The sequence below is a fragment of the Rhagoletis pomonella genome, unplaced genomic scaffold, assembly GCF_013731165.1.
Source record: "Rhagoletis pomonella isolate Grant_MI unplaced genomic scaffold, Rhpom_1.0 Rhpom_scaffold_00002, whole genome shotgun sequence".
Classification (NCBI taxonomy): Eukaryota; Metazoa; Arthropoda; class Insecta; order Diptera; family Tephritidae; genus Rhagoletis; species Rhagoletis pomonella.
Window position 1 is genome coordinate 64,772,094 of NW_023458556.1, and position 25,140 is coordinate 64,797,233.

Consider the following 25,140-nt stretch of genomic DNA (forward strand, 5'->3'; position numbering starts at 1 on the left):
AAATATAGAAACAAGTTTTTTTCTAGTTAACAGCGGTCGCCCCTTCATGAAAAACCGCTTCTCCTAAAAATAAAATCGCCGTTCGGAGTCGTCGTAAAACAACATCAGGCAGCACGCCACAAATCGGAGGAGAAGCTCGACCAAACACTAAAATATGTATGTGTAAGCGCCAATATATTATTATTATTATTGTTTTATTTGCCGGTTATACAAAGTTTATTTCGCCCAAACTACTTTGCATATTATTTTTATTTTAATATTAGTTTCTTTTATTTGTCCTCTTTTTTTCTAGATAAATACATATTATCCTCATATTATCGTTAAGCGCGCGTTTCTATTTCGTAAATTTGTAGAATTACTTCGTTTAAGATTACTCAAACAATTTTAATTAGAAAAATTGTAAATTCAAAATTATTGCAATCATTCATCGACGGAATTAGATTACGATTACAGTAATTGTAATTTTAAAAGAGTTTAAATTACGATTACTGTAGTGGTATTCTAAGATGCCTTCGATGAACGATTTCCGCAATCCTAATTTAATAATTTTTGAAATTGCAATTAAAGTAATCGTAATCCTAGATGCAATCGATTATACGTGTAATCCTGATCATCCAGCTCTGCTTTGGACCACGTCAACCGGTGTCGATAATTCTTTTTTCGTCGGAAAGGTGGTACCTTAAGGGTGGTCCCATACTAATTTTGTTTAGATCGAACAATTGGATCATGAAGAAATTAACGGTACACCTAAATTTTTATGATGATTAGAGCCGAAATTTCATAATTTTTCCATGGCGCTAGCATGCTGGTATCATCCATGGGCATACTTGGGGTGGTAAACTTATCTATTTTAAAGTACCTATAGTTAAATCGTTAATAGATAAGTTAACGGCCCTAACACATTCTTTTAGTTTGTATAAAAACGTAAGGAACATACAATAGATACCACACATACATATACATACCACCAGAGCCTTTCTTAGTTTAAAAATTCATCTCATGCATAAATGAAAAAAAATGAGATCAAATTAAGCATAATATAATAATATATATTATACAACTTTTTCATGTCAAGTATGAATAAATTTTCCAAAGGGCTAAAAAAGGGCTGTGGGCAATTTTAAATTTATGTGGCCAAAAAAAGTATGTGGTAGCTAAATCTAGCCACCAAAGGGCTGAAACGGCAACACTGATCCGGAGTCTAATGATTGTTGCAAAGGCGAAGGTTCGGGGCATTCTCAGCGAGCTCCACAGAGGTCCAAATGGTGAGCACCTGGGAGCCAGAAAACCCTTGATATGATTAAGGAGAATTCTATTGGGTTGGTTTCCGTCAGTCGGTCAAGGAGTGGATAGCAGGATGATGAAGATCCAGACAGAAGAAGTGGCATAGCTCCGGCGTAAAGAGTGCCCATGAGAGGAGACATGGTCAGGTCAGTGACTGGCAGAAGCACGACCATGCGAGATGACGCACTCCAAGGGATAGGCCGGAAGTAAGGTTCAGTAACGCATCGAACCGAGAAAACTTGCTAGTAGGCAATCTGCTATTGTGCAAGCCGCAGATGAAGGAAGGCTCCATCTCTCAACCACGATGTAACTGGAAAGGTCTGTGTAAGATTCTTAAACGGCTAAATGAAGTAGCGTATCGAATCCCAACAGTTGGGAGACCGATAACCCAGATGAAAGTTGTCCACTTGGAAAGGCGTGAAGAGTTTAAAACAGCAAGCATATCTGATCGGGACTCAGGTGGAGGGCAGTGTGGCGAATACAGCGGCAACGCAAAGCGAACAACAAGAAAATGGAAAATGAAATGTTCGACGAAAGACGTAGAATATTCCACAGCAAGAAACATCAAGTGGAAGAATACTGCGGACAGCGATAGTATGGTAGAATGTGCGATAGAAGGCAGAAACTTCTAGAGTTGCCATGAGTGCGAGCGCAGGTATATTTGTAAGGGCGCTGATACAGCGCACCAGAAGTTCAGTTGCGAATCAGCAAGCTACAAATTCAGTTGTAAAACAGATATTAATTGTGTTAGCAAATTTTGTATAGTGTTGTAATTGCATTAGCGAGTATTGTATAGTGTTTGTTGAACAATTAAGTTGTTAATTGTACTGTAATTTGGTCACCTTGAGCGTCTATTTAACAATCCAGTGATACGAACTCAAAGGGTTTTGGGAAATCCGTTAAGTATTCAAGGATCATCGTAACATTATTCTATTTATAATGCATACCGTCCCTAAAAAGTACACTTTGGTGCCGCCAAAATTTTTTGAATTTCGAACGGATACAAAACTATCGAAATGGCACTGCAAGGCCAGACTGGCCCAAAATTGTTCAAAGAGTAAAGTAGCTGGGGGAAATTTTCATTTCCTATGACATAGCTGTGTTAAATTCACTATTTAACTACATGCAACAGAAATTTATCGCCATTAAGATGTGATTCTAGATTCCAAATAAATGCACCAAAAGCGAACAAGATCAGAATTAGAAATTTTCTCTACAAGGCATATACGCTTACATACGAGCATACTGGTGTACAAAAAGAACATGTATGCGAAATATGCTTAACCATGTCAAAAATGTAGTTAACAAATCCCAAGTACACTCGGTTACATGAACACAAATTAATGTATTAATGCTTTCTTCTGCAACTTGTGCAAACACATAAAGTCCGGTTTAAATTTGTAAAAGTAAAAAAAAAAGAAAAAGAAAAAAGGGAAAACGGAGCCTATAAGTCAAATGGGGTGGGGACAGCTCATTCTTCAACTTAAAGCTAAACATTTTTCACAGTTGTTGACGCCAGTGCTTGTGCAAACTGTTTCAAGGCGAGACTCTGCGTGTGATTGTCACATCAGCAAAATGGCAAGGACGCTAGTGGACAGCAGTGGGTGTGGACGACTGCCGTACGATATTGTTGTGTACTTTAAACAATGAAAGATTACACGCATTTCCCACTTAGGTGGATGTGCGAATGTGGGTTGGTGTAGTTTTATGTAAATGTTTGAAAATATTCACCTAAGAGGCACATTCATCTTCACGGTGCGCTCCTGCTATCATTTGTTATTTCTGTGGTGAGAACTGCAGGTGCTATTGCGTGCGTAACAATGTTTCTTATCAACACAGGTACAGAAAGAGAAGCATAAAGTAGCATAAGCTTTAAAGAGGATCTAAAAATAAAAATTGTAACACTGTGTACTTTCAAGAAGCCTTAATACTCAAGTTGCGGCTTTGATGTTTGTTTATGCAAGCTAACACTAATAAATCTGAGATGTGTTCTAAAGTAGAGATTTACGCAGGATGGGAAACGCCCGTTAAGTCCAAAACATACGACGAAGTGTTTCTGCACGTACAGGGTTGAGAGTTTATCTGCTGGTGACTGAACTTCTGTAACGGCATTCGTAGAACAAATGTCTTTCGAGTTGTGTCGGTTGGCCCGCGGGAATATGCGGTTATTTAAAGTTCTGTGCCTGCTAAGTGCGTTCATGGGGTTGAGTGACTTCTGAATTTGGTGCTGCTTTGTCCTCATAAGAGCGGGACTTAAGGGCTATACAAGGTATGACATTTGACATATTTAAAGTGTTAAAATTTGCGAAGTTACGCTAGTTTATTACAACAAGTCTCGAAAGATCCTTCTGTAGTGAATCCTTCTTTTGATTTAATCGGCGCTCTTACTTTCATTATCGAGGCGTTGCTTCACCGGAACTTCATCACTCGTGCGCGCGACATGCCTAAGTCAGCACTATGTCCATTTTCTTATGAATCCTGTACCGTTCGTCATTCCACTTTTTCGCACTGTCTACGCGAACGGAGCATAGGCCTTGCATTGATTAATTCTCTCGAAAGTCCTTAAGCCTTCTTATCCTTATTCTATGGTTCCAGACTACATAAATGGGCAGACATTATGAGATTTGAAAAGCGTGAGTTTTGTCCTTCTGCTTTTCAGTTGCCCACTGAGCCCAAAGTAAGCAGCACCTGTTGCCAAGAGTTATTCTTCGTTTTTTGTATATATATGGGTGTTCCTATGAATCGGATTGGCAGCACGAAGAAGTCACATTACAGTGAGTCGCATTGTCTAAAACCTTATTTGACTCGAACATCGTGGAGGGGCCCTTATAAATTTATACGGAAGTGAAGTCAAAAGCGGCATTACAATTGAAGGAAAAGTGGTTTTGTGTCAAAGTAAGGTGGTTAATTTACGAGGGCTTTAGTGCTCTCTGTTACATATTTCCATCTTTGTGTCTCAAGGAATTTTCCTAGCTCTTGAAACCATTTGATTGCTGCCGATTCACTGATATGATTTTTGCACCGCATTCCTGCCTGTCAGTATGTTAAGATTAAGTTTTTATTACGGAAAAATATATGAATAAGTTTAAATTTGTAATTAAAAAAATTTTTGTCACCCATACAGAATTGGGCTATAAAGGTCTGACTATGCATACTTCGCACAACTTCCATGCAACCAAATTTATTAGTACTACCAACCTTATACATACATCGACGCAATTGGGTTATTCAAGGTGTGTGAACAAAAACAGCTGATTTTTGGTTTCTTCAGGTAAGCGGATTTGTATACAGGGGTATAGTTGTAGTCCAAATTAAGTCGACACTTAAGTTCTTTGCAGTTTTACATCATTTGCAATGCAATATCTGTCAAAATATGTAAATAAATTATGTATGTTTTTCTTAAAAAATACGTAATTAATTTCATATATTCAATGATATATTTACTATAAAAAGCATACAAATGCCTTTCATTTGATATATAATTTTATATAGTTAGGTTTAAGGACAATATTATAGTTTATTAACCGTTTCTCTGTATTTGTACAATATATTGTACATTTAATTTTTTTAACATTTGAAGCATGCTACAAAAAATCTTACTAATATTTTTGAAAACAAATTAAACTTTATGAAGTTTTGAAATATCCCGAATAGTTTACGTAAATTTCAAAATCGAAAACGTTTCAAAAATATATTCAATAATTTTTATGAGCTTGAGGCCGTTTTTAGTGAAAACTTATTGTGGAAAAGCAACAATAATTTGAAAAAATGGTAGAAGTGATAGCTATTTCGGAAATCACCACATTTCCTCATCAGACTTCTTTCAGTAGGATTCGAACCGACGATCACCACTGACTCAGCCAGTTGCCTACGCACTGTGCTAAGTTTGCCTGGTTAATTCTTGTTGCTTATTTCCACTATTTCACTTTGCTAAGCCAACTACAATCAAGCGCAGCTATTCCGCTGCAATTCACTTGATCATGTGGTTGTTTGTTTTGTTGGTTTTTGTTAATATTTCTATTATTAGAATGTTTAACTTTTAGGTGTGCTCGTCCTTAAGTTATTTGTTTTTGTTATTTTTATGGCCTTATAACAATTATATTCAAACATTTTTATGAACTTGAGGCCGTTTTTATTGAAAACTTATTGTAGAAAAGCAAAAAAATAAATATTGCACAAATTTGAGATAGCCCTAATAGCTACCCAAAACAACTTTTGGAAATTGTTTTTTTTTTACTTTTGGTATTATGAGCTCTATGAACCTTATAATTAGGAGGAAACATTTTTATATTCATCAGGGACGCAGGGGATATAAAATGATATTTTAATATAAAATAGAAATTTTGAATAAGAAAAATAGCGCGATATTTTCTTCCAAACGTTCGCCTGCTGAGCTTTTTTTCTTTTAACATATAAAATCAAATTTTATATTCAGTGATTATACCGAAGACTTTTTTATTATAAATCATATATTTAATTTAAGGTGTTTTTGTGCTCTTTTTTATCTCGTGCATATCTTTTAATATAGTTTTTTTAAGGAAAAAAAATGTTATTTAAAAAAATTGCCATAGTTTATATATACATACATAAATGTTATATACACATATGAAATCAAAGGGCTTTTAATTACCTCCCCAACCCTATCCATACTTTGGTGGTTCAAAACTTTTCAAAATATAAGCTGTTGAAAATATTGAAAATTCCACGTTTACGCTCCCTAGCACCGCTCCTATGAATTTGCGCCAAAATGAAATGTATTCGATTATAATCACAGAAAAGCGGCGGGCCATGCTCACTTTTTCTTTGTTTAGCTCAACGGGCTCTATTCTTTATTTGCTCCCAAAATTACATAGATGGAGTCGTGAATCCCCCTAATATGCTTTCCATGCATCTCTGTAAAAAAATGCTATTGGTACTACTGCAATTGAAAAGTCACTTATGACAATACTACACTCAATAGATCGCAAATTTTTTACAAGTTCTGCTAATTTCTGGGTAATGGAATACATACAAAATGCATTCAACAGATTTTCACCTCACACACAGTGCCGCCTAAGTCGGCAAAAATCGAAAAATTCTTTGTCTGCAATGTGAACGTGTTTGGTATTTTTGTAAAGGTAATTTATCCACTGAAAAGAATTAAATAGAAATTTCCGTATGAAATAAATTATATGCGGCAGGAAGCCACTAAAGTCGACAAATTTTATACTAACAATATTAAAAAGAGCATAGCCATGAGTAAACTCTTCTCGGAAACAAATGTCAAATATACATTATTTGAAATAAAATGTTGGTTTGACGTTTTTTATTTCCATATACATACCTAGATAGTAGAGAGCTACAGGGTTAAAAAAATTGGAATAAAATTAAACACAGGGTGTCCCTGTGGTGTTCCAGAAAAACCATTTTTTTATTAAAATTTAAAAAATGCTAAGATTTAATGGAATGAATAAAAAAGATATGTAAAAGTAGGTTATTTTTTATTATTATTATAGTACGGGCTTTTAGCTTTCAAAAGAAGAAATAAAAGCCTGCTAATTTTTTGCACTTTCTGAAGTAATGCGTTTTACGCTAATGCATAAAATAATTTTTAATTTTTTTGTCAGTGCCTTGACATCTAAACGATTCGTTCCATTTTCAAAAATGAAGTGTCATATTAAAAAGCTTGACCTGTGGACAATAGAAAGTTTATTCCTTTTTTAAAGAGCTGCCACCCGTTAAAAAATTATATTGTTAAAAAATTAGATTAAAATTTTTTTATAACTTAAATAAATTATTAAGAGATGGGTATCAATCGAAATGTGTATTAACTACATGTAGAGAGTTGCCACCTGTTTAAAAATCAAATTCCACTTGAATTAAAGAAATTAGGTAATTGAAATAGATAGGAATCACCATAAGGGAGTCAGACGAAAGAGGTTTAAGAAGGTTTTAGCTTAAAAATATTAAGAATAGGGTTGCCACCTTTTTGAAAAGTCGAATTTAGTTAAACTAAAGTAATAATTACGTCAAACCATAGGATTTCGCCATCGTATTTGTTATTTTATTACAAATACATACACCGTCAATCAGTGATCTAATTCATATTAATATACATATTTCAGTTACCTTATTCCCTTCACCCTTCTACGTGTCGTTTAGTAGTAAAGTATTTTCAAAACTAGTTCAATTGATACCCATATTGTAATATCTAATTCATTTCACTTATCAAATTATTTTAATAAAATTTGTAACGGGTGGCAACCCTTTTCAAAAATAAAAAACTTTATTGCACATCCACAGGCCAAGCCCTGTCATTTTACACCTCACTTTTGAAAATAGAACGAACTATATGTACATACGTAAAAGGCACAAGAACCCAAATTTTCAACTTCAAACTGCATTTACAGTGAAAGTATGAAAAAAATTACATTTTTGAATTTAGCGTCCTCAATTTTACTAAGAAGCAAATTTTCATTCAAGATTTTTTCGCACAAATCTCTTTATTCGGTTAACAACCATAAAAAAATATAATTTGAGCAATTTTGCAAAATTCGAAGTTTTACAAGAGTTATTGTTATTAACTTTTTTTTGATGAATTCAGTAATTATTTATTAACCACGGACTCATAGCATGTATCTTGCTGATTTTTTCCATGATAATAGTTAATTAGACACGATTTAGCCTAATTGTTTCAATTTTTCATATAATCATTATTTTGTATAAAATTTTTAATTTTTTTTTTAATTTTTATAAACAAATGGAAATATTTATTACTTCTCGATCAGATTTTTTAATCGTTTACATTGAATATCAATCCTTCTTCTATAATACATTATTTAAAAGAATGCCGCGCGAACTCGCAGCGAGCGAAAAAAAATTATTTATAAACATAAGCATAGATTAGTTAGTACAATCTTTTTTAAAGTTGTATATAAAAATATTTACATACATAATATACTTATTTATATATGTACGTATGTATGTACATATGCATGTATTTTGTCTTTACAGAGAAAAGTAAACAAAAAGGATAATATAATCCAATTATAGATATGCGAAAATTTGCGTAAACAAAGAGGCTGGTCCACATACCTGCAATTTTGGCGTTGCGTACGCACGTTAAAAATATGCTTTCTGCAATGAAGCTTGGCAGAGAATGCTTTGGCCACTAAATTAACATATTACCGACAGATAAATTAATAATTAATTCTCATATCAATAATTGCATGAAAAACGATATTTCTTGCTCTCATTTGATTAAAAGGCAAAAATATTTAACATAATTTTATTTATTTGCAACAGCTGACGACCGACGCACGCGATCTTTCTTCTTTCTGCTGGCGTTAGCGTTGCCAAATTTTGGCTATGTGCACGGCTGCATTGAAATTCGACGCCAACGCAACGCCAAAGTTGTAGGTATGTGGACCGGCTTCTATTCTTTGCTTACGCAAATTTTCCTATATCTACATATACATACATACATGTGTACATATGTCCTTGAACAACAATCCACAAATACATTTTTTTACCAAGGATTATATATCGTTCGGGTATATAGCATAACTGCTACAACTATTTTGGGATATTAAAAAGTGCTTAGTTTTTTGTTTGCTTCTTGTTCTGTCTCTTTATCTATTTTCCTCTATCAAGACAAAATACATGCATATGTACATTTATCTACGACAGGTTTTTCACTGTTCTCCCATTCCTTTAATTTATCTGAAGTTACATAATTTTTAAAGCAAGACAACTTGTCAAATAATTAAAATATATAAATTATGTTTCTGTTTTCCGTGACGTAGATTAAATTTCTTTCAACCAAATTCCAAGATGGCAATTTACGCAAAAGTATCCCTTCCAGCACTTCAACGTCTTTAAAAGCTTGGTCCCACTGATTTAAATAATCAATGCAACTATTACACCGTGCGACAGTCAATTTTACACACGAAAAAATCAATATATGTATTCACAAAACTGGGGCCAAATATAGTAAAACTGTGTTTTTAGTTTTTCTCTCCGACGTCAGGTTTTTTTTAAAGGACTTCGAAATTTCTAGGATATGATTGAATAAAAAAAATATTCAAAAGATTCAATGTATTGTAGAATAATTAATTAATTTGTAATTTTTTTGTTTAAAATATTTTTTTTTTACATAAAAAGGTATTTTTTGCTTTTAAGTCTTGTTTCTCCAGTTTTTATAATAATATATAAAATATTTTTTTTATAAAAAAACCTTATTTTTTCATTTTAAATGGTTTTTCTAAAAGTTTTACATACAAAGTATACAAATATGCATAAAAGAAGAGAAGATAGGGGCTAATCACGTTTACAACGATACCAACGGTTTAAAAATCAGTTCAAAACTGTTTGAAATATAAGGTTTATAATTTTTCGAAGACCCGACTTTTGCCCTCTTTTATCACCTGTAATATAAGTTTGCGAAAAAAGTAATAAACCATTTAAATAAGAGCGAACCCGGCGAACTTCGTCCCGCCCAAAATTATTATATATTTTATTGAAACTCTTTGGTACAACATTTTCACCAACAATTCACGTTTACGATTTTCATTGGCACATTCGTCTGCTAGGATTATGGTTTGGTGGTCATTTGCCGCTTTAAATAACCTAAAGAAAGTGTTATATCCGTGAAGAAGCTCTTGACATTCTCCAGTTGTGCGGCACGGTTATTCGCAAAGCGAAATAAATTTTTTCCTCTTCACTCCCTGGCGGCAACAATGACCCGGTTCTATAGTGAATGTCCTAGAAGCTTTACAGTATAGTTGGTGGCAATTTCAAAATCGGTGCGGATCATTGTTCTACAGAAACGCAATATACATCTACTTATTTCAGACGAAATACCTTAAAAGTTTGAACGCATAATAATATTGGAAAATCACATCCATTGGGCCAATCGCAACGCAGGAGCGTTCGATATACTCAATGGTGCAATAGGTCGATTTAATCTGACCTTCAAGGCCACTTTTCTCACTTGGCTATTTTTAGTAATAGCTCGACTTTAGCACCACTTGGCAGCACGTTTTTGCAATAGTATTGCATACATATTTAAAACATTAGCCAAATCGGATCATAAATAAGATTTTTAGTAATAACTCAACTACAGCGCCAACTGTCGGATTAAATTGTGAAACTAAACCATCCAGAGACACACTCAAACACACACAAAAGGTTTCGCTAATATCCGTACAACCATTTAGGAGGATTTCACTTACAAACACACCTACAGAAGAATTAAAAAATACATTCAAAGATCGCTAAAGGTCGGTACGTTTGTAGGCCTCACATCCCCTTTTCAAATAGCCCACATTTTCTACATGAGTATGGGCTTGATTTCAACTACATACATATCTCCAAACGAAGCTCCAGTACTGTACCATGAATACTTTCAGAGATATGCAGTATAAAAATTCGATTTATATGGGAGGTGCCACGCCCCCTTTCCAACAGCTGCCCTTTCTCTTCATGAGTATGCGATTGATTTCGTATATCTCCATACCAAGTTCCAGAACTATACCATGGACACTTCCAGAGATATGCAGTATGAAATATTCGGTTTGTATGGGAGATGCCGCACCCCTTTTTACAATAGCTCAAATTTTTCTCCAAGGGTATGCGATTGATTTCATATATCTCCATACCAAGTTCCAGAACTCTACCATGCACACTTTCAGAGATATGTAGTATGAGAAATTCGGTTTTTATGGGAGGTGCCACGCCCCCTTTACATATAGATTTTTTTTAGCCTAAAACCATCCTTGGGACACGTGCGGCAGGTGGCAGTTTCAAAAAAATCGGTTCAGCCGCTCTCGATCCTTGCGAAAACTAAAAAACGGCTTTCAAAATATATATTAGTTGAGATATATTATATATTATAATTATATTTTGACCAGTATCCGTTGTATCTGATTGGCGCAAAAAAATCTTGCTTAGTGACGAATTCGCCCCTTGATATGGTGGTTGCTCAAAGCTATTTATATTCGAAATTGCATGAAAACTGGAAAACAGGAATCTATAAGCTTATCCAGGCAAAAAGCTACCTACGTACGGAATTTTAAGCAAATCGGACCGTAAATACGATTTTTTTGAATAGATCGGTCCCTGGTCCACTTCTCGGAAAAATTAGATCATATATGCTAATATATGCTAAAAAGCTACCTACGTACCGAATTTTAAGCAAATCGGACCGTAAATACGATTTTTTCGAGTAGATCGGTCCCTGGACTACTAAAAAGCTACTTACATACCAAATTTTAAGCAAATCGGACCATAATAACATTTTTTCGAATAGATCGGTCCTTAGTCCATCTACCCCGAAAATTTTTTTAACCTAAAACATGGTGGTTACTGAAAGCTATTTATATACAAAATTTCATGAAAATCGGACCAACCGTTCGCGAGATTACCTATTACAAAAAAAGGGACTTCTCTTTATATAATTAGTATAGAGTATAGATATTATAGATCTAGGTAGTAATAAAAAAAAAATTCCAAAGATCCTACTTCGAACTTCGAAGGTCCATATCTCGATTTCGGAGGTTAACTTCGAAAAACGAAAAAATTACTTTTTTACCTATGACTCAATCTCTTAAAAAGAATTGGTTTGGTCTAATACCCAGCGGAGTGTAATGATTCTAGTATCTTTATTTATGTATATTATAACTATCAATATCTTATAAAGAGAAGTGTTACATTTTTTTTCTAAAACTAATAAAGTTAGAAGGACGGAATTCGAGGATGTGGTAGTTTACATATTAGTCATTGATATATTTTTTTCAAAAATAAATATTGGAAATTTCCAAGGATATTCAAGTATAAAATTTTAAAAGGACATTTTCAACATTTATTCGTCCTGGTGCAACAAAAAATATTTTTTTTCTTAAATTCTACAGAATTTTTCCCTTTAAATGATACCAATATTGTTGCTCTACAATGTACCAAATCTTTTAAATCATTTTTTTATTCAATCATATCCTGGAAATTTCAAAGTCCTTTAAAAAATCCTGCTGTTAGGGAGAAAAATTAAAAACGCAGCTATACTATATTTTGCTTCTAGTTTTGTGAATATATTGATTTTTTCGTGTGTTTTAAAATTTTTTCGTTTTTGTCGCACGGTGTTATAAAATTTTGTTGAGATATCTTTAAATTAATCTAAATATTTAAATCCCGTTTTATCCAAATAGGAAATTAAATTCTTTACAACTAGAGGTATGAAAATTCCATCACGGCGTTCGGTGATCATAAATTTGAGTTCTTTAATAAGCAAGGAAACTTCTGTCATGCAAATTTTCTGGGACCCAATTTGATGAATATAATTGTGGAAAAGAGATGCTAGAACATGCGCAAACAAAAGCCACACTTTAGATGCGGTATCTTCAAAAAACTTGTATAAAAAGTCGGGCATTTTGTGGTTGTAAAAAAATTCCTTCAATTGTTTGTAAAGCTTTAAAATTCTTTCTGTGGACGACATAAGAGTAATCAATGTGGTTTCCTTTTTTGCTTTTGCTTTAAATTTTCAACTCAAACTGTATAAGTGTAGAAATAAGAAAAGGCTTTAACTACAATTACTTAAATATCTATCGGCAGACGATCTATGGATGCTTGAATACAATTTTAATAATGTGCGCTGCTCAATTTATACCAATGAGCGTATTACCAGCAGATTCTTCAAACTTATAAAAAAGATTATTTTTTCCACGTCTTGCTACTCCGCCAAAATTGCAATTGGTGTTATATGCGCATAAAGCGAGTAATTTTTGGTGCACACCAAATTTAGACTCTAAATTGAAAATGAAAGTTTTTAAAATACCTGACGTTTTACCTGGATGGTCCTTTACATCCAATATTTTCACAAGCACAGGCAAATCTTAATGCTGCCATGATTTGAGAAATCGGAAAAAATGGAAATAAAGTTTACTTCCCGCAAATCAGTTCCGATTTGTTTCAATACGTATGGTACTAATACATTGTAGACAAAAGCTTCAGTTTTAGTGAGAGCGAATGAATAATTTTCCTCAAAACAGTTTTTAATTAGTTTTGATGTGCAATTATTACAACGGAAAGAAAAGTTGTGTTTTACGGTGTGGCACGCCCAAGTTCCTTCAGTGATGGTGGTCTTTATTCTCTGGTCATCCATTGTACGTGGCCGCACAAAATTTAGAACGGATGGACTGGTAGCTTCAAAATCAGCCTTACGATGTTTTTGCGATGTCAAATGGCGTTCAATATCATGTCGTATCGTATCGTAAAAAAAATCATTATATTGTGAGCATTTAACTTCACTCTCATGTGCAGACTTCCTTATAAACGCGTATATCTCTTTCAAGGTATTGTTAAGTGCATTTCCTATGGGGAGGCATAACGCTAGGATAAAAAGTATTTGCGAACTTTAAGTGAAGTGTTGAAACATATTTTCGGAAGACCTACCGATTTTTTGATGATCAATCGCTGCACTCCAATCACGAACATGTCACTGCAAAAAAACATATGTTCAAAAGGAATGGTAGTTATTATCGATAACTGCTTACGGAAGGCGAATTCATATAAGATGGTGTTACCAGAGCTACTGATTTCAAGGCGAATTTGTACTGCTTTGTGCTGATTGTCCCTGAGCGTTTGTGATTGCTGCCACTGCAAATTTTTAAATATCGAATAAAATGCGGGACAAAGGCAGGACACTTGGAAAAAACAGCACATTTTCAGGTTTTTTCTGTTTCGAAAAATTATGCAGGACAGACGTTTGAAAAACAGTACGGTCCTGCAAAAAACAGAACGGATGGTCACCGTACTTATGGGTTGCCAGCTTAGTTGAAAGACACCATTTCACTTCCTATACAGAACAATGGAACGAATCAGTTGAAGATGTAGGTGACCGAGAAAGAAAAAACAAAACACTATTTTTGTGTGACCTTGGCTTCTAATTGCCAGCACAATAACTCACTTTGCGATACAGAGCTACGCTGCATGTCATCACTTTTTCAACAACTTGCAGCTGTGTCGTTTAAATATGTTAACGTATGTGTGTATGTACATAAGACTGGGTTACGAAAAAAAGTTTGCAATCCTCTCATCTAGTTTCAAGGCATACTTTGAGAGGAGCCTAATAGAAATGCTTGTGCTCGGCGAGTCCTGTGAACAGTGAAAATCAAAATTTTTTCTTAACTTTTCAAAATATGGCATATCCTTGAAAATATATCTTTGAGTAAAGTAGCCTTCGAAGATGATATCGTGCTGTAGTACCTCCTTAGCCTACTAAATACTATTAACTCAATTTATGCCCCCTAAATAGAACTTTGCTCCTCATAAAATTAAAAATCACAGTTAGCTACGATTTTTTCCTTTGGAATGTTAGAACGAGTTAAAAAAAGAGTTAAGTAACATCGACATTTCATACTCCATAAATGTTTAATAATGTTCTAAAATAAAATAACGAGAGTTCACGCCGATTCCAAGTCTGCTTGATAACTACTTACCTGCAAAATGTAGGCCTGTCGAAATAGAAAACTTTAGACGACGTATGTAAGTTTGCTGTTTATTAACTTATTCTTAAAAATAAAATGCTTAATGCAGTTTTATTTACGTGGGGGCCATAAATTGAGTTATTAGAATTTAGTAGGCTAAGCAGGTATTCTCGGTCAATGGGACTTTTGAAACACATTTAGTACTCAAAAATATATTCTCATAGGTATACGCGAGCCATCTGAAGAATTAAAATATGGTTGTCAAAAAAAATATTGTTAAGAAACCTTTAGTTTTAAAGTTTTGAACAATATTGAAGTCTTTCACAAGGGTTGCAACTTAATTAGTTTAAATGAAATATTATAATACAATCAGATCCGCCGAACTTCGTCCCGCACAAAATAATTTTTTTTTTATTGAAACTTTTTGATCCAACATTTTCACCAACAATTCACGTTTACGATTTCCATTGGCACGCTCATCGGCTAAGGTTATGGTTTGGTGTTTGTTTTCCGCCTTAAATAACCTAACGAAAGCGTTATGTCCGTGATTAAGTTCTTGAAATTCTTTTTTTGTGTAACATTTCATAGAACGGCAAAAATGATCGAGTTCTACAGTAAATATGTCCAAGAAACTTTATAGTATAGTTGTTGGCAATTTCAAAATGAATGCGTATAATTGTTCTACAGAAATCCTATATATATACGTAGACTTATTTCTGACGAAATACCTTAAAAGTAAGTTTCACGAAAGCAATTTAAGTGAAAATAATTTTTTGTTTTACTTGAATTTTTTACAGTAAAAGGCGCGTAATGGTTTTGGCGGTTGATTTATCGGTGGTGATTTGAAATTTGCCCCTGCACAACTCAACCCTGGTGTCTCTGAATGAAGCTTTAAGGCATAACAGTACTGGCAAAAATCACATACATTGGGCCAATCGTAACACATAAAAATTCGTGGCAGCTATTTTATGCAATAGAATTGCCTTTAACGTTACCAATACATATTTTGAATACATATTAGCCAAAGTGGATCATAAATAAGATTTTTAGTAATAAATTAACTCCAGTGCTAACTGGCGGGTGAATTTGTGAATCTACACTATCCAGAGAGTTACTCAAAAACACAAAAAAACTTCGGTAAAATTCGTCCGAGATTTAGGAGGATTTCACTCACAAACACACCTACAGATGAATTATATATATGTTTCCACAGCGCCACGCCCTCTTTTTCAATAGCCCTTTTTTCTCCATGAGTATAAGATTGATATATCTCCACACCAAGTTCCAGTACTCTACCATGAACATTTTCAGAGATATTCGGTATGAAAAATTCGGTTTTTATGGGAGGTTCCACGCCCCTCTATATAGTAAACATTTTTTTTGCCTATAGTAATCCTTGTCGGAAACAACAACAACCAAAAAGGAAATCCTTGGGGCGTAGGAAATTTCAAAAAAATCAGTTCGGCCGTTCTCGAGCTTTGCGAACATAAAAAACGACTTTCAAAATATATATTGGTATGAATCGAAATGGTTTTGAATATGTAGCAAAATATGAGGGTTAGACGGAAGAGGTTTAAAAAGGTTGCCAACTGTTTAAAAGGTTAAATTCAAACTATTCAATAATTTAAATGAATTATTACAATATGAGAATCAATCAAAATGATTTTAAAACATTGTTGAAAAAGTATGACAAGTGAGAAGTTTAAGAAAGTTTCAGTTTGAAAATATTTTGAAGATGGTTAAACAAATTTGAAACCTCCTGTTTTGGAATTGAGTTTTCTTGAAATAAATTTTACTCAATGTAGTACGCCAAAATTTCATACACTCAGCGAAGCGGGTGAGGGCGATCTAGTAAAAAAATAAATTAAAAATGTTTACGACCCCAAAATCCTCCCAGTGCAAGTTTTTATACTAAAGGGGACAATTGCAACCTTTTTTATATGGGAACGAACCCAGTCTAATAAACATATATACATATGTATGGAAGTATTTATACGTACTCTAGTGCATACTTAAGTACATGACCGTACTACATACTTTTCAAGTACACTTGACACTTACAACATGAACACCTGAACAACGCTTTACCTGTGCAACCAAAAGCAAAAGCCTTCTTCTTTTATAGTTGCATGCTTTGTGATTCTTTCGCTTTTGTTAGGCTCTGACAGTGACTTCAACGTGTAGAATGTGATAAACTAGACACCTACATTTTTTCACGAGAAGCGTGTATATTGATTTCCCTGATTTCAGTTAAGCCTTATACTTACATACATACATACATACACACGTATGATTAATAGACTGAGGGTCATTAGGTTGATCCTCGCTAAATAATTAAAGAGTTCAGAATAGCTCAAATTTGATTTAAACGAAAATAAAACACTGGCGTGAATTCATAGGTACGTAGGTATGTATGTAAACACATATGAGTACACACATACATATGAGAACACTTACAAACAGCGTTATATTAGTGGTATTCATCTAAACCGATAACTTATCTTTGGTTATAAAGCGCAGTGTCACTAACTTTATACTACTAGCACGGGGATAAAGAAATTATTGAAACTTCCTCACTAAATTGGAAAAAAATATATTTACGAGATATCTATTTAAATAAATGTAGATACATATAACATAAAGGCTATTTATTTGAAGCAAGTTATAAGAAACAATGGCAGAATGTCTGTTTGTGTATGAATTCATTTGTCACGGCTACCAAACTTTGCGAATTATCAGTGAAACAAAACAAACAGACGGGATAATAATTGAACCAGATCTCTATCAGGATCATATCGTTGTTGAATTTGCGTGCAAAATTTGTATGCGGATACCGATTATTGCCTAAGAAAACATAGCTAGAGTTGCGACAGAGTTGCATTGTCTTCAGTTTATCAAGTTTATTCAGTGAAATCGCTGGATAAATTTATCAAAAATGTGTAAACGAGTTTTCATACAAATTTTGACAGTTCATTTATAAGGTTTACACAATTATAAATTTATACGGTTTACAATGCATTTATAAGGTTTGATGAATACCCTTATTATTTTATAATAGTAAGCCATAAATTAAAAAACGACTATTGAATTGAGTTTTAGATAAAAAAGAGCCTAATAACATTATAACATAACATAAGATTAACAGTCTATACGACCTGAAGCGGTTTTCTAAGTTCATCAGTAGTTAACATTTGATGCTATTTTTCAAGAATATAGAATGATTTTGCAATGTGCTTTCAGTGGGCATAAAACTACTTTAAATACTCGTACGTTACCCACCAAAACCTAAAAATCGAAAAAATTTTACATATCGCACTTTGCATATATAACACCCAGAGAGTTTAAGCAATCGTCGTTTTGGAAACGGCTGCGCTTTTTACTTTGTTTTTTCACAGTATAGATCGGTTATTTATATTTTTTATTTGCAGATATTTAAGGCTTGGAAACACAGTGCTGGAGTACTCTGACGAGATCAAATATGTATAATAATTTTGTATAACCCTTGACAAGAGCACCCTGTAGGCATATATGTAATACTTCTATATTGGCAGTAAGCTAACTTCTCAATGTGTAAGCATTCCGAAATCAAAGCGAGACAGTCTAGTACCGTTTTTGTCAATTGTGTACTTGAGTGCCGTTTTTGTATATGTGTTGTATACATGTTTATTTATAAACGTATGTGTTCCTTCCCTGCCGTAAATCGCGCTAGTTCAGGACTAGCGCAGAACTGGCTCTTTAGGAGGCGGTACTGGTTCTCGATCTATCCCAACGCAATGCTTTCAACTGTCTCTTTTTACATGGCGATGTCCTACGAAGTGGAAATTGCCCCCCTCTGCAGAACTTTCGAACTAGTTCTATACTGGATCCATTTTGGACAGTTCTGGGACAGTAGGTCTTTCTATGAGAAAAAATTTTAAAACTCGATTATTTGATTACTTTTCTATTCTAAACTGGTTCCATTTTAGACAGATCTGCGACAATAAGTTTTTTATAAAAAAAAATTCTGATTATTTGATTTTTGGATATTTTTTCGTTTTTTCTGTTCTTTTACAGAATGCATTCTATTAAACTTTTATTTATTTTGTTTATATTATTTGATCACTTTCTCTTCAATTTTTAAGCGGCACTCAACAATTTAAATTTCTTAAGTCTGAAAATCACAACTGCCTCCACCGCGATTTGAACTCGTGACCAACGATATTAGAGTCGGAGGTCTTCCCGCTGAGCTATTTTCGTATTGTACGAGAAATGCGAATTTGTGCATTTACTTCTCAACAGAGCGCAACTAAAACACAGAGAGTTTCAACTGTCCCTCTCTGCAGCCGTTTTGCACTAGTTCAGAGATGGTTCTGAAATGTGTAGGGCGGAACTAGCGCTTTAAGAGACTGTCTCTAAATTTTACTGCAGGGTTTTCTTTCGTACGTGTTTATTGATATATCTGTACTGTAGTGTTTTCGAACGGTACTAGCTCTTACTGCCAATATAGGAGTATTACATATATGCCTGTAGGATCTCAGAATAGACTTAGAGCACATCACAAACTAGACTGCAAGTGATTGTAACTAGTCTAAAGTTTGGTCCAACAACATGTAAAATTCTATTTACATTTAACATTGAATGTCCTTGGCTCGGACCAATTGTCCGCTTCTGCATTACATTGTAACCAATTTTGGGGGGAAAAAAACACAAAAATAAATCTTGCGCCAGCTGCGATTCGAACCGAGGTTCTCAGATTTTCTAAGCAGATACTCCATCTGCATGCCAACGCCGCACATGAAAATTCGTTGACTAAATTCCCACATATCAGCAAATCGTTAATCATACCCATTGTGTCCGCTACTGCATGACATTGTAACCAATTTTAGAACAAAACTCGTACCTTATGCATTACATTCGGACAACTTTTAGTACAATTCACATGTTTTACATTACATTGCTTTAAATTTTTGGACTATCTTTGGTCTACTTACAAAACTACTATACCTACGACTATATTTTTCGGGCAATTGGACCAATCATTCCTTCAGGGGAGTTTCAACTTCCACACAGGTACAACTCTTCGAACAGCCACGCGAACAATGTGGGCCTGTAGAATACTTTTTGGTCGGACATGGGATCTGACCTCAAAGTTCATGAAATGGATATACCCCATGGTCGTTCGTTCGACGATCTTTTGAAAAATTCAATATGACATTTAAACTAAACATAAAGTACATTTTGCTTTACAACTTTTGTGCCACCGGAGAAAAGAGAAAAAGTAACAACAGGTTCTTATGTTTTTGAAGTTGCTGATTGCGAACTTAGAGCATAATTTTAAAAGTCCATAATGGCGAATACAATATGGCGGCCAAAAAGATAAAATCGATTCGATCCGCTTGAAACGTTTTCCTGTGGGGTTCTTGGGACCGCTGATTATGAATCTGTGGTCAGGTCGGAAAAATCCAATATTTGCTCTGAATACTTGACAATGGAGAAAATAATCATTTTAAATAAAGATTTAACTCTATTAGCGAAAGTTATATTAATTCCAGGCGCTACAGCAAAAGTTGTTTTGGTCATTAATAAACTGCTTCTCATGGATGTGGAACAGTTCCTCCGAATACAATTTGGTCCCCTCCACCATTTTGAGGTGTTCAAAAACCTCCTTGATGATATAAGTAATACTTTTTTAACAATTTATTTTTTTTGCTTCCATTATTTTAAAATAACTTTTTCTGCTTATTGTTAAATTTTTGCTCACTTTTTTGTTTCAGTTTACTCTTCTAATTTCGGTAAACTTCTGATAAAAATTTGGGAAGTCAACGATTTGTTCGTAATTCGTAAGATAAATGGGACTGAATTATTTACAAATGAGGTAATTCGCTCTCAAAATTTTGTATGGCGAATTATATAATTCGAAGGGCTAGCTTCACCATAGACCTTTTTAAAATCAGCCATAAAAAAAGTTGTTACACAACTTACTGCAAAGTATTTTGATCTCTTCCGCGTATCACTAAACATCAATTCTTCACTGATCTCTGGGACATCGAAAACTTTCTTCTACGACAATATTTTGTATTGGCTTTTTCGATCTCGTTAAAAAAACTGTTAAATTAGGTCCCTGGATGGGGCGTCTTAGCGAATAAGTACATTATTGGTGCTTATTACATTCAATTACATATACAACGTAATGGACGCTGCCGCTGGCGCACAGTGTGGCAGAGTCGCTAAAATGCGATAAAAATATGTTAAACTTAAAACTTGAAAATATCTCATTATGTAGAAGTTTTTCGTTGTGCTGATTAAGAATCTGAAATTAAAATGATAGCTTTTAAGGGGTTGGCCACCTGGTTACAAATTCAGAATATAATTAAATATCAAGTCATATAAGAGACTTGAATATGGGTGTCTAATAAGAGAAGTTTAGAAAAGCTTTATTGCGAACATATTTTCAGAAACGATTGCTGAAATCACTAAAACCAAATATTTTTTTTTAGTTTGACAAGGTATTAACTTTTATTTATATCTTTGCTTGGCGCGCAATACCTCGTATCCGCCAAACGCAATACCACGTAATATCACAAAAGAGCGAAGGAATTTATTTTCTTCAAAACGTTTGGATGGTTCTGAAATAGAACCAACATTTAATTGTAATTTCTTCGCTCTTTTGCGATATTTCCGGACTGTCTGATACGTGGTATTGCATTTGGCGATTTCACAAGTTTTGCTAGTATTTTTCGAGGACTGCTAATATAACATTATAAACATTTGAATCTTTTTTTCTCCTGAGCACTTTCGTGAAAAATGCTCTCTGAGGAGCTTGAAAATATTCTTGCATGCTTCTTCAGATATTTAGTAATAATAATAATAATAATATTTTGGCGCTTACACTTTTGCTAAGTGTTTCGCTAAGCTTCTACTCCAATTTGGGGTGTGCATCTTGATGTTGTTACACAAATGGCAGGATCTACAGTTTCATGCCGCCTTCCAAATAGATTTTATGTGAAGCTTATTCGGGGCTTTGACTAGGGCTCGTAACCATGCCATTCAGAGTGGTAGAACGCACTTCTAGCCCTTCGACTACAGCGGCCGGCATGATACGCTTCAGATATTTATTTATTTTATTTATTTTTTATTTATTTTCTTTTACATAGTAACAAGTTAATATATAAAGTCTAAAATTAGCAGCACTAGCATCATAGGCCATCGGTTGTCTCTTGTCATGAATATTGGTTTATCAGAACTTAGGACTAGGATTAGAAAGCTAAATATTATTTAAATTCGTCTTAGCAGGTCATTGGCTCTGAGAAAGTTATATATTGTTGATATGTTGACTTTCGATGGTTCTCTTAGACATTCGATAGGCTCCGAGAGTGGGAAGAATGAATTTCTTGAAGATGATGAACGTTGGGTGTTAATCGCTGTAGCAAGTGTGCATGAGTTAGTACTGTATGCCCGAGGCGTAGTCGGATGTACGGCTTTAACTCTTTGAGATGAATATCTGCGATATTTTAGTAAATACTGAAGCTTATTCACTGAAAATTGATATTTACGAATAAATATAAAATAAGAATATTAAAATTTTTTGGAAAATGGGCGTAGCCACGCCCTCTTATGATTGCATGTGTATATCTTACTAATAGTTCACAAATTTCTCCCAAACTTGGCACAGTTCCGATCATTCGTTTTGGCTATTACAAACAACCGTTATGTGAACAAAGTTATAATACCCTTGTGCACAAGTTCGCTCGGGTATAAAAACTACTTATGTATAAACTAGGTTAGGTTAGATTGGGTTGAAGTGACAGTCAGGTAGCCATTGTGATACGTTATGATACATTGTGAACCAATTCGTGGAGTCTACGAACCTTAGCAACTGCTGTATTCCAAACTTAGCAGCTGCGCATAGATCATCTAAAAAACCTACACATAGGATTTTCTGTCTTTTTGTAAATAGTGCAGCATAGGGCCGGCAGCAGGATTTCTCTTTAGGGAGGGTCTTATGTAAAGTCAGTTCACCGAGGTATAGATACAAATTATTTTAATACTGAGTCAACATTAACATCCAGATTGCGATGAATATTGCATTGTGTCGTATCAACTGTTTCTTTAGAAGAGATAATGATCTAATACAAACAGTATCGGTCATATTAATAGCACCCCTATTTCAAAGTAATAAAGTGATATTGATTGGAAATTAAGATTAATTATTTTTTTTTTTTAAGTCTAAAACTTTGTAAAAGACCACAAAAAAATGCAGCAATTTTCGCCCAAATTTCAACCTTTTTTCTCAGAAGTGCTAGAATTTTTTTGAGTACACAGTTTCATAGCCCATTCCATTTCAGTCTGATAATGTGCAAGTTTCAAGTGGTTACAAATTACCGTTGATTTTTTAGAACTTTTTCTTGTCGCAGTTGCTTCCATATAACGAAAAAACACAATTTATTTGTATATGAAAGAAAACCGCAGCACCGTCGGCCCTAGCTTTTGTGGAAAAAGAAGTTTGAAATTTTGGTTGAAAATTTGTTTCCTCTTGGAGTTTTCTAGAAAATGTTTCACTTAGGTTTATATGGGTTTTTTAGAGAATGAACTGTATTTTAATATAATAAATGCATTTTAGACAATATCACTTTGAAATGGGGGTGCTATTGTATTGACCGATGCGATAGCTCTAAATTTTTTTATGAGAACCACAGCGGAGCTTTTTATTTAAGTGGTATTCTGATTACTTACAGCCTGCGATACTGAGGAGGAAAATAAATTAAATGTAAACGGCCAACGTTGCGTTGTACGAGTATTGAATAAACTTTTAACCAACATTGCCTATAAAGCCGATAACTAAGTAAATCGCTTTATTTAACCGTAATGACACCATCAAGGAAAATATAATTTTTCTGACAATAATCCACCCCTTTGTTCTCAATACTGGCCTAAATGTTCAGCTCGTCGCCGCACAACCATTAAGCAGATGTGTTTGTTCGGTCATTTGTTTACGGAATCATTTTATGCAATATGTTTTCACAACACGCAATCAACATCATCTACTCAATCATTAACCCCTTCGCGACCAAGGGATGTGTGTTTCCAAAAAAGTTCTGCATTCCTTAAGATATTGAATTCATTTTAGCGGGTTTGTTTTTATAATTTTTTCTTAAAACTTTAGGAAAAATACTTAAAAAAAAATTACAAAAAATTTCTGAAATATATGTCCCCCAATTTTTTCGAAATATAAGTTTTATCGGGGATTTTAGGAAATATATTTTTTAAGAAATAATATGCGGGGCGCGTCGGAGCGGAGTGGCGCAAAGGAGCAGGGAGCTAAGAAGCAAAGGATTTTAGCTGGAGCAGAGCTGGAGAAAAGAGCTAAAAAAATAATTTGCTCTTTGGCTCCTTAAAAAAACTTTCAATATTTTGTTTTTGTTACTTTCTGGCCTAGCAACGATTTGTTTTGAAATATTTTTACAGCTGTTTTTCCAAAAATTTTTTAATAATAATGCCCTCAAGCTCAATAAAAAAAATCCATTCTACTTAATTAACTTGGAATTTTTTTTAGATGCATTTCTGCACCAAAAAAAAATCTCGGCTGAGCTTTTGGCGGTAAGGGCTCGATATGTACATAAATAAATAAATAAAACAGTTTTTTATTGGGAGCGGGGGGTGGTGCAAGAGCGGAGCTCGGAGCGATGACCAAAAACTTTTGCTCCGAAGCCCTAATAATATGAATTTTTATCAAATCTATAACACCATTTATTAGAAAAAAAATTACTATCTTGAGATAAATTTGTTTTGAAAACAACAAGAATTGAAATTTCTTTTATTTTTATGCAATATGAATCTACACTGAGCCAAAAACACAATGGTTTTTTCAACCAAGTTATGGTTTGATTTTTCATGGTTAATAAGTCGATTGTAAGTAATGTGATTGAAGTTGAGCATTTGAGAAGAGATTTTTATGTATAGCAGCGGCTGAACATGCAGAGGTGCTTGCTGTTATTTGTTGGATTCCAGCAGTACGAACGCCATCAGCGCGATACATATTTTTTCCGTTTTTGGTTTTTTTTTTTAATTACGAAGAAGCCTCTGTGAAGTGCAGAACCAAATCAAACGACGAAGAAAATTGATACAAGTTGAACATTTGAAGGCAGGTTTTTAAAGCTGAGTGTGCAGTTATGCTTACTGTTATTTGCTCAGATGCTGCTTCAAATATCGTCAGAGGTAACTTGTTAAAATGATAATAACAAATTTTTCTTTTGTATCTCCGAATTATGAAAAAGCATCTGTGAAGTGTAGAAAAATTGCGTATTCAAACTAAAATATCGACAACCAAAAGTTTGGTTAATATAAAGGTGTGGTTAATATTATAAAATCATTGTTGAAAACATAAACCAAGTCATTGTTAATATTAACCAAAAATCACGTT

At 34.0% G+C, this 25,140-nt stretch overlaps 1 protein-coding gene across 1 annotated transcript in view; it reads right to left on the reverse strand.

Annotated features, from left to right (window-relative positions):
• LOC118733982 (allatostatin-A receptor-like) overlaps positions 1 to 25,140 on the reverse strand; it is a gene marked incomplete in the record, with an annotated part of 226,522 nt that overhangs the window by 200,148 nt on the left and 1,234 nt on the right.